Source organism: Notolepis coatsorum (assembly GCF_963971535.1).
Source record: "Notolepis coatsorum genome assembly, chromosome: 13".
NCBI classification, from domain to species: Eukaryota; Metazoa; Chordata; class Actinopteri; order Aulopiformes; family Paralepididae; genus Notolepis; species Notolepis coatsorum.
Window position 1 is genome coordinate 53,951,830 of NC_140177.1, and position 15,411 is coordinate 53,967,240.

Here is a 15,411-nt window from a genome sequence, read left to right on the forward strand (position 1 = left end):
GGCGAAGTGTTAATATAATTTTTTTTCGATTAGTCGACTAATCGAAAAAATTATAGACAGATTAGTCGACTACCAAAATAGTCATTAGTTGCAGCCCTAGTCCCGACTAAGGCTGAGCCCGAACCCTGTTTTTAGGGTTCGAACGTTCGCCAGGTTTATCGAACGAACGTTCGAACGTTCGTTTTTTGTAATTTTTTTAATAAATTTTTTTTTGTTACTTTTTTTTTTTTTTATATATATATATATAATTTTTTTTTTAATTATTATTATAGATCCTACGGAGGGCGGCATTGCATAATCTATTGGTGAAAAAACATGTTTACAGTGGTGGCTGTTCATGTAAACATGTAATTAAACAAAGCACTCAGAAGAAAATAAACAAGCTACTGAGTACTGCATAAAGTTCCTACTTATGATAAACAATAGCCCTTGCACACCGCAGTCACGTAAGGGGCTAGATAAACAAATGCATTTGTTTTGTGGTATTCACGTTATATAGTTAGTGTTACACGTTCAATAACAGGTATTCACTCTTGGTCGACGGGAAGGAGAGAGGCGCGCGCCTCGGCTTCTTCCACCGTCTACCACTGAACGGGGGACGGCAGAGAGACAGAGAGACACCGGCGCGGGGGTCCCGCCGGGCTCCCAACACGCCTGCCGCCTCGGCCAGAGTTGTTTCCAACGCAACCACCTCCCGCCATGAAGCTCGCGCTCCGTGGCCGAAAAAGGCTGGTATTCAATACTATTAATTAATGATCCTTCCGCAGGTTCACCTATGGAAAGTTGTTACGACTTTTACTTCCTCGGCGGGGAGCTAACGCTACGTTAATGCTTCTCTCAAGCAGATCAATGGCGGCATTGCCGGAAGTAAAAAAAATAATAAACGCTTGCCGATTGGTGGTAACAGCAGAGGCGGGTGCAAGCGGTGTGACGTAATTGGCAGAATCGCCTGTCATTCAATCAAAATTGTTCTATTGCATTGGTTGAGACTAGAGCTCTGGTTGAGTATCCAGCAACAGCCCGGCAGAGACCATACTGGTTGAGCCGAGCGATCTCACTCGGGGGACGCGCCGCTTCACATCGCCTCACCGTCGTTGCGCCTGCTTTATTTTTTTTCACCGAACGTTCGAACCCATTAATTAAAGTCCGAATGTCAGCTTAACGAACGAACGTTCGGGCTCAGCCTTAGTCCCGACCCATATAAAAATATGTCTTAATAAAACGTGCTTAATTAAGTCGAATTCTGCCTTTGTCTCCATCAACTACTGTTGTGAAGGGCCAGATTAAACTGAGAATCTACCTTTATTGTTTGATATACTTTGTATATTGTTTATATATATACACGGAATATCCCTTTACCTGCGTTCAAACCAGAGTAATATTCGCTCTCCTATTGGACAGCGCCCCCAGGCGCCAGCCCCCAACGGCAGGTTCAAAGACAAGTGCAGGCATGTCGGAACATGCCCGGAGTCAGCGTAGTGATACCAGACAAGGACTGAGGTTGGGACTAGATATTCACTTAAGTATAAATACAGCGCAATGTGCGCACACCGTGCTTAGGTTTGTGTCTTCGTTCAGTACCTTACCCACCTTCACCACGAGTCAACGTGCAGTGAAGTGAGCAACCTTGCGTCTAACAGAGCATTGAGAACCGCGTGCGAATAGAATGGTAAAAGTGTCAGAGTTTAATGAAGTAACGTTGAGTTCGACTTAATCTAATGTGAAGTGAATAGTCGTTCATTTATTGTATATCGTGCGGCCACAGTTTGTTCGTGTGTAGCATTACCCAGCGGTTCGTCGTGTCTTTAGCTAGTGTACTTAACCAGGGTGTGTGGTCTAAATACGTCGCCCACACCCGAGGAGTCCTAGGCGGAGAACCGTTGGACATGTACACAGGAGAATCGGCGTCGGCGATTGCAGAACCATTACTGGTTGGATTATATTGATTTGGAACGTGGTACCCGGAGAAGAGCATAGTTGATTTCCACTATCGTTTGGGATTCAACCTCGTGAGGATTACAACTCGGGCCGGCCTCGTGGACGGAGGCTGGCTAGCTGTCATCAATGCTGTCGAGCATTTGGATTACAATTATTACTTTGCTGCTGATCAAGGGAGTTTACAAGGACCGACTCCTGTACCTGGAGTCTCTTTATTCCTCATTGAATCAGACGGAGTACCCGAACATTCCTCTACCCTCCAGGCCTTACACCCCCGGAGGGAACCCATTGTCTCCAGGCGGTACCAGTGTTGCCCTATATAGTTGCTACTATACGACAGGTGGTGTCAACTTAGACCCATCGTAGGATTCCTGCTATTCTTAGTGACTCATGCTATTGACTGACTTTACGTATATTCTTCGCCATACAAGCGCGACCCTAATTCTCATTCTGTAACCTAACGTTGCCTAATAATAATAAATTACCCTCAAATACTATTTCTTTGTCAATGCCGTGTTCTTGTGGGTGTTCACCATCTATATTTGATGTACTGTCTGGCCAGTAATTAAAGTACATAACTAGCAGTGGTTTAATCTATCACAATCTTTAATACAGTCAGGGTTTTGTAACCCCTCAGTTACAACTACATATAAATATTTATATAATTGTTTGCTTGATAGACGAAGGTTGCAACATAATTATGTAATGTCATGTCGTTGGCTGTGAGAGCAGCCCCACTGCACCCAGGCAGTGCAGCCGAGTGAAACCTTGTTGGCTGCGTCACAGTCACGAAAGGGGCAACTTAATTAATTAATCCAACCCACTTTATTTATAGAGCACATTTAAAAACAACAAAGTTTACCAATGTGCTGTACAAGTCCCACAACATAAGATAAAAATATATATATATATATATTATAATTAATATATATATATATATATTTTTTGGTCGAAGCTTCGAATTAAAATTGAAGCTCGGCCCGAAGCTTCGATTGCCAAAAAAAGCTTCGAAGGTCAGCCCTAATGCATTGTCTAACGTCATCTAGCCGGCTAGCAGTAGCTACAGATAGCTCCTGATATCAATGTCTTATAACATAATTTACATTATTCGTTTTTGCAGCTGAACATTGGCCAAAATATGATGAATTGAAAATGAAAATGGGGGACCCTGATGTAAACAAGACAAAAGTATTTCTCTGGTCTGCATCCCCATTGTGTGTATTGAGCTGTACTGTATTGTACACATTCTGCAATCTGTTAATAAAATTTTCAATCTATCAATCAATTCCCTTAACACTTTCGCGGCCACTGGGATGAGTCTAATTAATGTCAAGAGGACCGTGAAATGTAAACAGACGTGGGGCTGTTTGTAGAGCTAAATCTATACTTTATAGTATTGCTATCTGTCCATTCTCATTGTGAATTGAGACCATAAACCGTTCCTTCAAAATGGCTTAAAGAAAAAATTATTCATCAATACGTTCTCATTTCGGTCTAGTATATTTCCTGGAAGGCGAGATAATGGGCTAATAGCTAATAACGTTAAATCCAATGGCATTTCGGTTATAGATACGCTCCAGTTAAAACTCAAACTGCATATGATCGGATTATTGATTACCAATAACCGCGTTAGGCCAGGGTTAGAAATTAAATTTTTTTTTCAAGGGCTTTTTTTGCCCCCCTTAATTGATTTTCGGGGCTTTTTTTTGTATTTCGGGGGCACTGAATTTTTATGATAAACGGTAGGGGTGGGACGGTTCACAAAATGGACGGTTTGGTTCGTATCATGATTTTGGGGTCACGGCTTTCAGTTCGATATACGTTAATTTTTATTAAAAAAAAATTAACACTCAAATCTAAACATGCTTCTCATTTATTAAAAATAAAATAAAAGGTTTACAGTGTTTACAGCCTTAAATAATGTTTGGCACACAAAGACCGAACTGACTGAAAAATATAGGCTACATTTGTCAAAGTATTAACTTAGTGCAAACAAACAATATGCTCAGCCAGCACTAGACTTTCCTTTCTTTAATATAAACACACAAAAACAATGTCAACCATGTTTAAATTCCCTGATTGTCAGTTCTTAATGGAAAGATTCGTTTTCTGCTTGAAATTATTATGTTTCTGTCTACATTTATTTAGACTAACATTATTTAAATATTGAGTGCAACTGTGGTGGATTACGTAATTCGGTGAGTTGGAACTATCTATGGGTTGGCGCCGGGTCCCCACGGACATTTTAGCGTGTGGCACCTTCAACTCCGGTAACGTTAGGAGGAGTTCATCATGGAGTTCATAACATCAACATGCAGTGGGACAGCGGTAAAATCGCAAAAATACGCCCCATTTTAACTCTGGCTGATGCTGAAACCCTGATTCATGCTTTTGTCTCATCACGTCTGGACTACTGTAATGCACTTTTTTCAGGCTTACCTAATTCAAGCATCAAAAATCTTCAACTCGTGCAAAATGCGGCTGCACGGATACTAACTAGAACTAGAAAATTTGATCACATCACACCAGTTTTGTCCGCCCTACATTGGCTTCCTATCCAAGCCCGCTCTGACTTTAAAGTGCTACTCCTCACCTACAAAATTTTAAATGGGCTTGCACCGCTCTATCTATCTGATCTCATCTCCCGATACTCGCCCGCTCGTGCTCTGCGCTCACAAAATGCGGGGCTTCTATCGACCCCTGGGGTTAAAAAGAAATCCGCCGGCCACAGAGCCTTTGTCTACCGCGCTCCCTACCTGTGGAACAAATTACCTGCCGTCATCAGGGGCGCCTGCTCTGTCGAAGCTTTTAAATCCCTGCTTAAGACTCATCTTTTCTCTCTCTCCTTCAACCTACCTTGATCTCACCTGGTCGGGGACTGACCTTTAGATTAATCTGTGTAGTTTAGTTATGGTACAGGGTACTACATGGTACCACTGGGTAGTTTACTATAGGGTAGTTTAGTTAGGGTACAGGGTACTACATGGTACCACAGAGTACTACTTGGTACTGCATGGCATTACAGGGTACTACATGGCTTACATAGCTCTACATGGCACCACAGGGTACTACATGGCACTACAGGGTACTACAGGATACTACGGGGTACTACATGGCACTATGGGGTACTATAGGGTACTACATGGCACTACGGGGTACTACATGGTAGGGGTGGACGGTATAAACGGTATACGGTATAAACGGTATGAATTTGCTCTACGGTATGGATTTTGACTATACCGTCTAAACCGGTAGTGCAGCTCTAAAATACCAATGACGTCAAGTAACCACAGCGCGACTATTTCACTCGCATTTGCCCCTAAAAATAGATAGAATTAGTCATAGATAATAGATATGTGCGAACTGGAAAAAGTTATTTAGGAGGCTTCGCGCAGTGGGCGTGCCAGCCCCTACCGCACGCATGTAAACACGGATCTAGTAGTCTAGTGGGACGGGACACGGGAGCTCAGCTGTCGGCGGCGTCTCCCTGAGCTAACGTTAGCTTAGCTACCGTTACAAAATGACCCAGTCAACTATTCACTTTTAGTTTAATACATGATGAGGCATTGTCTAACCGAACGGTATCTAGTCGGCCAGCTACCGATAGCTCCTGACATCAACAAACGCTCCACAAAGTCTAGTAGAGAGAGACGTGTGTGTGCTACCTGTTAGCCGTTAGCTCACGTTAACGCGAGTTAGTTCACCGTTCAAAACGAAATGTCCCATTGAACTAAATAATTCACTGAGGCGTTGTATTAACGTTATATATCCGGCTTAGCCGGATAGCTCCTGATATCAATGTCTTATAACACTGATTCGATGCGTATTCGAGCTGAGGGCTTGCTAACGTTATTCCAATATAATAGGGTCCAGGTGCAGCGCCGGAGAATCCTGGCCGTAGCTCTGCTCGAGGCTACTCGAGTATAGGTCCAGCTGCAGCTCCGGAGAATCCTGGCCATAGCTGGAGGCTACTAGAGTACACACAGACAGTGGAGCTTGTTGCGTGGTGGCGATGTCTCGCAGATAATACAAGTACAAGTCTAATTATATAATATATATATTTTATAAAAAAAAAAAAAATTATAAAATATTTTTTTTTTATCAAAAACGATGATACCGTGATATATACCGTTACCGTCTATGCTTCAAATTATACCGTGATATAAATTTTAGACCATACCGTCCACCCCTACTACATGGCACTACAGGGTACTACATGTCTGCTCCTTTGCAGCACCACAAACATGGGAACTCTCTAACTCTCCCCCCCCCCCCCCCCCCTCCCTCCCCCTTCTCTCTGAGTACCCGTCTCCTGGCGCTGACCAAGGTGATGGATGCCTCGGGGTCTTGGCCAAGCTTGTAGTGACTGCTCTACATGCACCTCCGAGGCATTGGATCAGTTATTCACCGCCGTCTGTCCGTGGTCCTGTCAACTGATTAACAGACTGTTAACAGATTAACAGTCAACGCGGTTTCATTGCTGGGTTAAGTACTTCTATTCTATTCACATAATACGCTTACTTCATATATCTACTCCATTCACATATATGCCTACCACTTGTATCTATTGCTATGTCCGCCTACTACAATCTCATGAGCTGTCTAACGCCTGTCCCGTCTCCCTGTCTTCCTATGACTTGCTGTCCTGGAGTGTTGACCGGAGTGTTGGACGTCCCGTGACGAAGGCCGGGAGATTGCGACCCCCTCTGCGTGCCCCCCTGTCTTCGGAGGTCTCGTAGTGGTGACCGGAGTGCCGGATGTCCCGCGATGATGTCGGGGAGTTCGCGACCCTCTCTGCGCCACCCCCCTTCCCCCTGTCTCCGGCTGTCCCTGAGCAACGACCGGAGTGTTGAATGTCCCGTGACTAAGACGGGGAGGACGTGACCCTCTTGCGCCGCCCCTGTGCCTCAAATAGATCCGCTATCAACTCTATCTTTAATCTTTCAAAATGTTCAGTTGCTATCGCTATTAGCTCTATCTTTAATTTTTCAAAATGTACAGTTGCTATTGCATGCACTCATCTGTGTTTCACCACACACATGAGTGCATGCTTACCAACTGTCCGTCTGCAACACTACTATCACCGACATCTAAGAAGGGAGATCCCCCCTTGAACGGCCCTTCTAAGGTTTCTCTCCTCCACATTGCCTGTGGAGCTTTTTTTCCCTATTGTTAGGTTTTAGTGAGTTTTTCCTTACCTTCGCGTGGGGTATGTCTGGGAGTGCTTGCATTCTTTCATTTATTTGCATTCATCTAAAAAATGTTTGGACCCTATGGTGTTCTTGTTCTGTTCTTGACTTATTGTTATGTTGTCTTCTTGACTTGTTTAAAGAAGACCTGTACGGCCCATGGGGACATTAACGTGTGTTGTCGGGCCCTATAAATAAATTTGATTTGATTTGATTTGATAATAGTCCCGGTTGGAGTTAGTAAAACACAGTTGTATGTTAGCCTTCTTGGATGTTGAATAAACGCCTATCATTGTCTTTAAACACCCCGCCTCTCAGACTCCCATTTCCTCCTCCGCTACAGTAGCTAGTAGTAGCTACGGTGACATTTCATTGACTGTATAGTATTAGCTTGCGGGCTGCGTCGGGCTACCATAGTTAAAACGTGCATTGTTTTGTACAAACTGCTAACGCTATGGCAAGATGTGTGTATGCCTATGTAATGTTAATGGCTATGTTTTTAAAGTCGTAATGAAGATTGATTTATATTGTGCGTGCCATTTTTACACAAACTGACTAGCACCTGGCTGCAGCTGGACCCTATTCTCCACTTGCACAACCTGAATATAGGGACTTCCGGCTGACTTCCGGTTGCCAATAGCACTTCCTGTCCCATCCAAATACATTGGTTTTAGCTACTTTTCTCCCCTTATTTAAACAACTTTGTCGTCACAGAGAGGCAATGAAACGTTTGTATTATTATAGTATAGAATGTATTTAATAAGCAAACGTTTGTCAGCAGGGTTTTTGGGCTGTATTTCATGTAAAAACGTTTACTGTTAGTTTCCTTGCTCAGCCAGCATTAGCTAACAGAAGCTAGTGGTTAAACAGGCCGGATTAGCTTTGAGCTAACTATCTTTCCCGACCCATGTATTCATTCCATTCTAAACATAACGTTAGTTTACAAAACATGACCTGTCTATATAACGTTGAGGAACAAATTATAAGTGTGTGGGTGTGTGTTTTGATGAACATTGGACTGCAAACAGAAAATGCATCACAGTTAGACAGTAGCTACTGTTAGCTGTCCTTCCGGATTAGCTTTGAGCTAACTATCTTTCCCGACCCATGTATTAATTCCATTCTAAACATAACGTTAGTTTACAAAACATGACCTGTCTATATAACGTTGAGGAACAAATTATAAGTGTGTGGGTGTGTGTTTTGGTGAACATTGGACTGCAAACAGAAAATGCATCACAGTTAGACAGTAGCTACTGTTAGCTGTCCTTCCGGATTAGCTTTGAGCTAACTATCTTTCCCGACCCATGTATTCATTCCATTCTAAACATAACGTTAGTTTACAAAACATGACCTGTCTATATAACGTTGAGGAACAAATTATAAGTGTGTGGGTGTGTGTTTTGGTGAACATTGGACTGCAAACAGAAAATGCATCACAGTTAGACAGTAGCTACTGTTAGCTGTCCTTCCGGATTAGCTTTGAGCTAACTATCTTTCCCGACCCATGTATTCATTCCATTCTAAACATAACGTTAGTTTACAAAACATGACCCGTCTATATAACGTTGAGGAACAAATTATATAGACGGGTAATGTTTTGAACAACTAACGTTACGTTTAGAATGGAATGCATCGGCAAAGATCCGTTAGCTCAAAGCTATTCCGGCCAGTTTATCAACTTCCTGTCATTTAGAAATATGATTTTATAGTGAAAATCATTACCAAAACGTCCGGAAAAACCTAACGGGAGCATTATAGACGGTCATACAAATGTACAAATGCTATAAGGTGGCAAGAAATGCACTATAAACAATACTTTATGCATCGGCAAAGATCCTTAGCTCAAAGCTATTAAGGCTAATGCTGGCTAACAAGAGGCTAGCGCAAGAAACGACGCCGCAAAGTATTGTTTATAGTGCATTTCTTGCCACCTTATAGCATTTGTACATTTGTATGACCGTCTATAATGCTCCCGTTAGGTTTTTCCGGACGTTTTGGTAATGATTTTCACTATAAAATCATATTTCTAAATGACAGGAAGTTGATAAACTGGCCGGAATAGCTTTGAGCTAACGGATCTTTGCCGATGCATTCCATTCTAAACGTAACGTTAGTTGTTCAAAACATTACCCGTCTATATAATTTGTTCCTCAACGTTATATAGACGGGTCATGTTTTGTAAACTAACGTTATGTTTAGAATGGAATGAATACATGGGTCGGGAAAGATAGTTAGCTCAAAGCTAATCCGGCCTGTTTAACCACTAGCTTCTGTTAGCTAATGCTGGCTGAGCAAGGAAACTAACAGTAAACGTTTTTACATGAAATACAGCCCAAAAACCCTGCTGACAAACGTTTGCTTATTAAATACATTCTATACTATAATAATACAAACGTTTCATTGCCTCTCTGTGACGACAAAGTTGTTTAAATAAGGGGAGAAAAGTAGCTAAAACCAATGTATTTGGATGGGACAGGAAGTGCCATTGGCAACCGGAAGTCAGCCGGAAATGGCTACTTTGAGATTGTGCAAGTGGAGAATTGGGCTGCCGTGCTGCTGCTGCTGCTGCCTGCAGCCAGTGCAGAACACCGGCTCTGCCAAATGAATTTTTTTATTTGCGCGTCATCTGAACCGTACGATACACAGACGCTCCATTACCGGATAAATATATATATATAATTAGTAAACTGTCGGGGGCATTAAGTGCCCCCCTTAACTGATTTTCGAGGGCATTTTGTCCATTTTCAAGGGCATTATGCCCCAAGCCCCCGTTAATTTCGAACCCTGGCGTTAGCCTCATTAGCCTCATAGGCCTAACGCCTGGATGGCTATCAAAACAAGGTCCGATCGGGATGTACTTTACGTGAAAAAGATCTTACCATGGTCCGGTGGGATCCCCCCGAGCATTTCCCCGTTATCGATCGCCATCTGGTAGATCGATATGTCCATTGGCTGATGATAAATCCCCTTATTGCATGGTGAAATCTGCGATGCAAAACGTAATCCAAGGTACAGGCTACACATCTAGAATCCTGCTAACTGAAATCTCCATTGAAAGTAAAAAAAAAAGACTGATCCGTTCAGCCACAGGGCACACTGCATTATCGCGATAGCGCCCCTAAGAGGATCTGGCCGGTAGGGTAAATCTGCAGTGGCGCTCGGCGACCTTGAATAGGTTATTAATAGGGATGCCCCGATCACGTTTTTTGCCACCGATACCGATCACGATCGTCGTGAGCCATATCGGCCGATACCGATACCGATCGTTTTTGATTAAAAATAAATAAATAATTTTATATACATTTTCTTTTATTTAATTTTTTTATAAAATATATATATTATATAATTAGACTTGTACTTGTATTATCTGCGAGACATCGCCACCACGCAACAAGCTCCACTGTCTGTGTGTACTCTAGTAGCCTCCAGCTACGGCCAGGATTCTCCGGAGCTGCAGCTGGACCCTACAGTATACTCGAGTAGCCTGCAGCTACGGCCAGGATTCTCCGGAGCTGCAGCTGGACCCTATTGATCATATTCAACAACATGCCCTCAGCTCGAATACGCATCGAATGAGTGTTATAAAACATTGATATCAGGAGCTATCTGTGGCTACTGCTGGCCAGCTATATAACGTTGATACAGCGCCTCGGTGAACTATTTAGTTCAGTGGGACATTTCGTTTTGAACAGTGAGCTGGCGTCAGCTAACGTGAGCTAGCTGAGGTATCATACACGTCTCTACTAGACTTGCTGGAGCGTTTGTTGATGTCAGGAGCTATCGATAGCTGGCCGGCTAGATACCGTTCGGTTAGACAATGCCTCATCATGTATTGGACTGGAAGTGAATGGTTGACGGAGTCATTTTGTAACGGTAGCTAACGTTAGCTCAGGGAGACGCCGTCCTCCCGTCCCACTAGACTAGACCCGTGTTTACAGGGGCTGGAGGGAGGAGCAGAAGCCGCACCACTGTGTGGGAGTGAGTGCAGCTCCCGGTGTCTGAGACAGAACTCAGCGAGTGAGATCGGTTTTGAAATAAAGCATCATCACCGATCGCATATTTATACTGATTATCGGCCGATAACGATCGGTGGCCGATCGATCGGGGCATCCCTAGTTATTAATATGGAATAAAAGCAATAACAACTGGCCACGGATTTATCCGTGCTTATGTCCACAACGGGTGGAATCGAAACACGGAGATATACGTCCTTGGGCGCCATTGTGTTAACAATTGTGTGAATGAATGAATGAAAACTTTATTTAACTTATTGCAGAAATGTGGATACAATACAGTAGGGCTGGGCGATATAACGATAATGATAATTATCTTGATATATTTTAATAAAATCTATATAAAAAAATTATATAAAAAAAAATCAAATCAAATATTTTTTTTCTGACCTGCAACAGGGCAGTTTTAAAACCAGAGACAGTGGATAGACTTGTCTTTCTTGCCTGCAACTTAAAGTAATGGCTTTGCTTGTCCAAATGACAATACTGACCAAATTGAGATTTATTTTTATTTTATTTTGTTTGCTTTCTAATTTAAAATACAGTTTGAAACCGTCTGTACACAGTAGGCTATGTGTGCTAGGAGAGCTAGTCTCCAGTCATGAGTCACGGTGCACATGTGCGGTGGTTTGTCCACCAAAAAAGCGCCAAAATATAGAAAAGAAACTAGCAGAGCCAGAACTGTTCAACTCCCCTGGAGCCACAGCCAGCAGAGAAGCCAGTTTACTTTCGCTTTCAAACCAGCTGCAGCCTGATAACTGAAGTGTGAGGGGATGTAACACTAAAGATGGCGGCAACGACAAAGAATTGCTGCAAAATAAACATACATCTGTTGTTTAAAAAATAAATAATTTTTTTTTAATATATATTTGATTTTTTTTTAATCTATTTAATTTTTTTTTTAATTTATATCGTTATCGCGATATAATTTTTGGCCATATCGCCCAGCCCTACAATACAGTACAGCTCAATACACACAATTGTTAAGGGGATGCAGACCAGAGAAAGACGTTTGCCTTGTTTACATCAGGGTCCCCCATTTTCAATTCATAGTGACATTTATGACATACACAACATACATGACATCATGACCAGTGGTGCGTTATTGAAATCATCTGGGGTTGCACGCACCTAATGGCGCCACGTGCACGCGCGCTCCTGGCACGTGCGCGCGCTCCTGCGAATGCGCATTTAATGTCCCCTCGCTTGAGCACAGACTAAAGACAGTGCCTAATTGCCTCTACGAATGGAATGTAACACATGTCATTCACAACAAGTTAGGTGTGAATGTATCTGAGAACGTATTTAACACACCTGACGCTATTGATATGCAAATAGCGAGTACTTATCTGCAACCCCGTCCCATGAAGAACGCATGCCTGATCATGACATTGTGTGTATTGAGCTGTACTGTATTGCAGGGGTTCCCAAACTTTTCAGGCCGCGACCCCCAAATAACGGTGTCAGAGAGCCGCAACCCCCACTATTATAGGAGGTAAAAAAAATGGAAATGTATGGTTGAAACATGCAAACGTTCAAATGCACACACACTACTAAGCATTGGAGGCTTTTAACCAGGGCCGGACTGGGGAAATCATTCAGGCCAGGAAATATAGTGCAAAATATAGCCCCAGTCAGGCCAGTTTTTAAGCAGGGGGTCCCCCACCAGGAATTTTTTTGTTACAAAGACTTCATTTCCTGCATTCTGGTGCAGTAATTCTTTTATTTGTACCCTTTAAATGCCAGTGTTTGTGATGGCATCACAAATTATTGTTAAAAAACAGGCTAGCATATGTATGATTAGCAACAACAGATTTGTATGGATTTTCAGTTTTTTTGTAATTGATAAAAAATACAATATTATTCAACTTCAGCCCTGATCATAACACCACATATTCATTTTATAATTCTAACCCTTTAAATGCCAGTGTGTGTGATGGCATATATTTGCAATATCTCAAATGCAAAGTAGATTTTTCTGGGGGGGATTATTACATGCTAGCATGTGTCTGATGATTAGCAGTTTTTTGTAAGGGTCCCGCCTCCACCAATCACATGCGGCTCCCTTGTGCGTGTGTGTGAGAGCAAGAGAGAGAGAGATATGGCTTGTTCAAGATGGGATAGGCGGACGCAGATCTGCGCAGGTTTTACTACTGCCTCGCCAAGCGCGTTGCATGACGGTTAGAATGTTGTCCGATTTGCTCTGAAAATCTGACGAGGCGAGGCGTGGAACTCCCGCGGGAGCGAGCCACAAGCAGCCTTCAGAGCGAGGCGCCACAGTACCTCTGACTCGGTTGCTCCCGGCTGGGAAGCGACTTGCTATGGTCGGGCAAAGCGCCTATGGCTCAGAAAAGTTGTCAGTCACCAGCCACGTGACAGCCAGGGAGTTATGAGACGTTTGATTGATTGAAAACTTTATTATGTTATGCGTTATCATCATATCATCATGATAAACTTCAAGCTGTCAGACACACACACACACACATGCGTCGTCTGTTTTGCCTCAATACTGTATATATAATTCTGTTTTGCCTCAATATACACAGTATACATATATATATATTGATGCAAAACAGAATTATTCAGCAGTGTGTTGTGTGTGCGTGCGGCCAGGAGCGCGCAACAAGATGGTATACATTATGGTATATGAATAGTATATTCCACTATAGCAGTATATATGGTGTGTGCTGTACATTTGAATCTGATCTAATTTTGCCATCGCATTATAATGAGCTGGACAGGTGTGTAATGTGTGTGTGGTGACGTGAAAGCGTATCTGCCATACGAGACTAGGCGAGAGGCTCTCGTGAAATCGGCAGTGTCCGCCCTTTTAACTCCTCCCCCGGCTTCACTCGGCTACTCTCGTCTACTAGTCGAGGCTAACCGAAATCCATCTCGAACAAGCCTATTGTTCTCCAACTTGTGTGAGTTGCAGTGATCTCCTGGTTGTTCCCCACATAGGTTATTTAACTATTGCGCTGGTGCAACTAGAAACACTGGCCTGGCCTGCTCTAAGTTCAGTGGCCTGACTGCATTAAAAAAAAAAAAAAAATGGATAAAAAAAAAATCAAATCACCCCCCCCCCGCTCGCGACCCCGACTTTGGGAACCCCAAGGTATTGTACGGTACCCATTCTGCAATCAATCAATCAAAACTCATTCCATAGTAAACTCTCAAAGGCACAACGAAAAAATATATGGACCATGTCCTTATCATGATACAACATATCAATACAATTATAAACACTTTGAAATAGTTTCTCGTTTCCATTAACCAAAATTAGCTTAGAGCTTTGCTAGCATGGCTCGTGGTGAAGCTAACGTTATTAGCTAGTTAGCATTGCTTACTAACACGGCTTGCTATGGAGCACATAACGTTATTAGATCGTTAGCATTGCTTGCTAACATGCTCGTGGGGAAGCTAACATTATACATTGATTAGACAATGAAACAGCACAATATTGATACAACTCACCAAAACCGTCTTGGGAAGTCTTAAACAGCAACACCAACTTCGGTTTTGTAGACGGGGGAATCTTTTATGACCGTTTGATAGTTATTATCAAGATGCTTCTGTATAGACCACCGCAACACTTCCGGGATTCTGAAATCGGGGAGGAGATAGGGGGGGGGAGCAGGTGAATGAATGTGATCCTCTGCATCTGCTCTGAGACAAGCGCAATAGTATCCAGCTGCAGACGACAAGCGGGGCGAATCTGAGACGATTTAAAGGGGCAGTGAGGGGTAAATTAAAGGGATTTGTCAAAATATTGTTGACCTCACATGAAATATATATATAACCCAATAGCATTAACTATTTATGTTTTTAACACAATAGCATGAACTATTTATGTTTTATCTGTTACTTATTCATCTGAAACCTGGGTTACATACTTCTATTCTATTCTATGAATGGATGGTAGTTACTTAGTTGAGACCTACTGGAAAGTGTTACACTGTGTCCTTTATGCAACATGTTATCATTTCGCAGGTCCCATTTTGACGTTTTTCCACTCGCAAATGTGTCAGAGGGCCTGATATTTTCCTGTGTTGGGATCAAGTAAAGGTCAGGCGAGGAGCAGGAGGTAATGGGTGGAAAAGGGCTGAATGAATGTCAACCATGTGAAAGGTTTTTTAAATGTTGCTGTTGTAGTGATTGTACATAATTCACACAGAACTGTTGTTGGGAACATTGGTTTCCCCCGAACGTTATATACCCGGTGGCACTTCCTACCCCCGGCATTCATTCTATCGAGTGAATGAATGAAT

The 15,411-nt window shown here is 42.7% G+C and overlaps 1 protein-coding gene across 2 annotated transcripts in view; it reads right to left on the minus strand.

The window, feature by feature from the left end:
- Nucleotides 1–14,757, minus strand: part of LOC311238820 (gametocyte-specific factor 1-like) — a 37,516-nt gene extending 22,759 nt beyond the window's left edge. The window contains exon 1 of one of the 2 annotated variants that reach the window (XM_084327021.1): nt 14,618–14,741. The gene's annotated coding sequence lies outside the window, so the exon portion shown is untranslated. Of the gene's footprint in view, nt 1–14,617 lie in introns of both variants that reach the window. The other variant, XM_084327020.1, reaches the window with a different exon arrangement.
- Between the last annotated feature and the right edge of the window lie 654 nt (nt 14,758–15,411).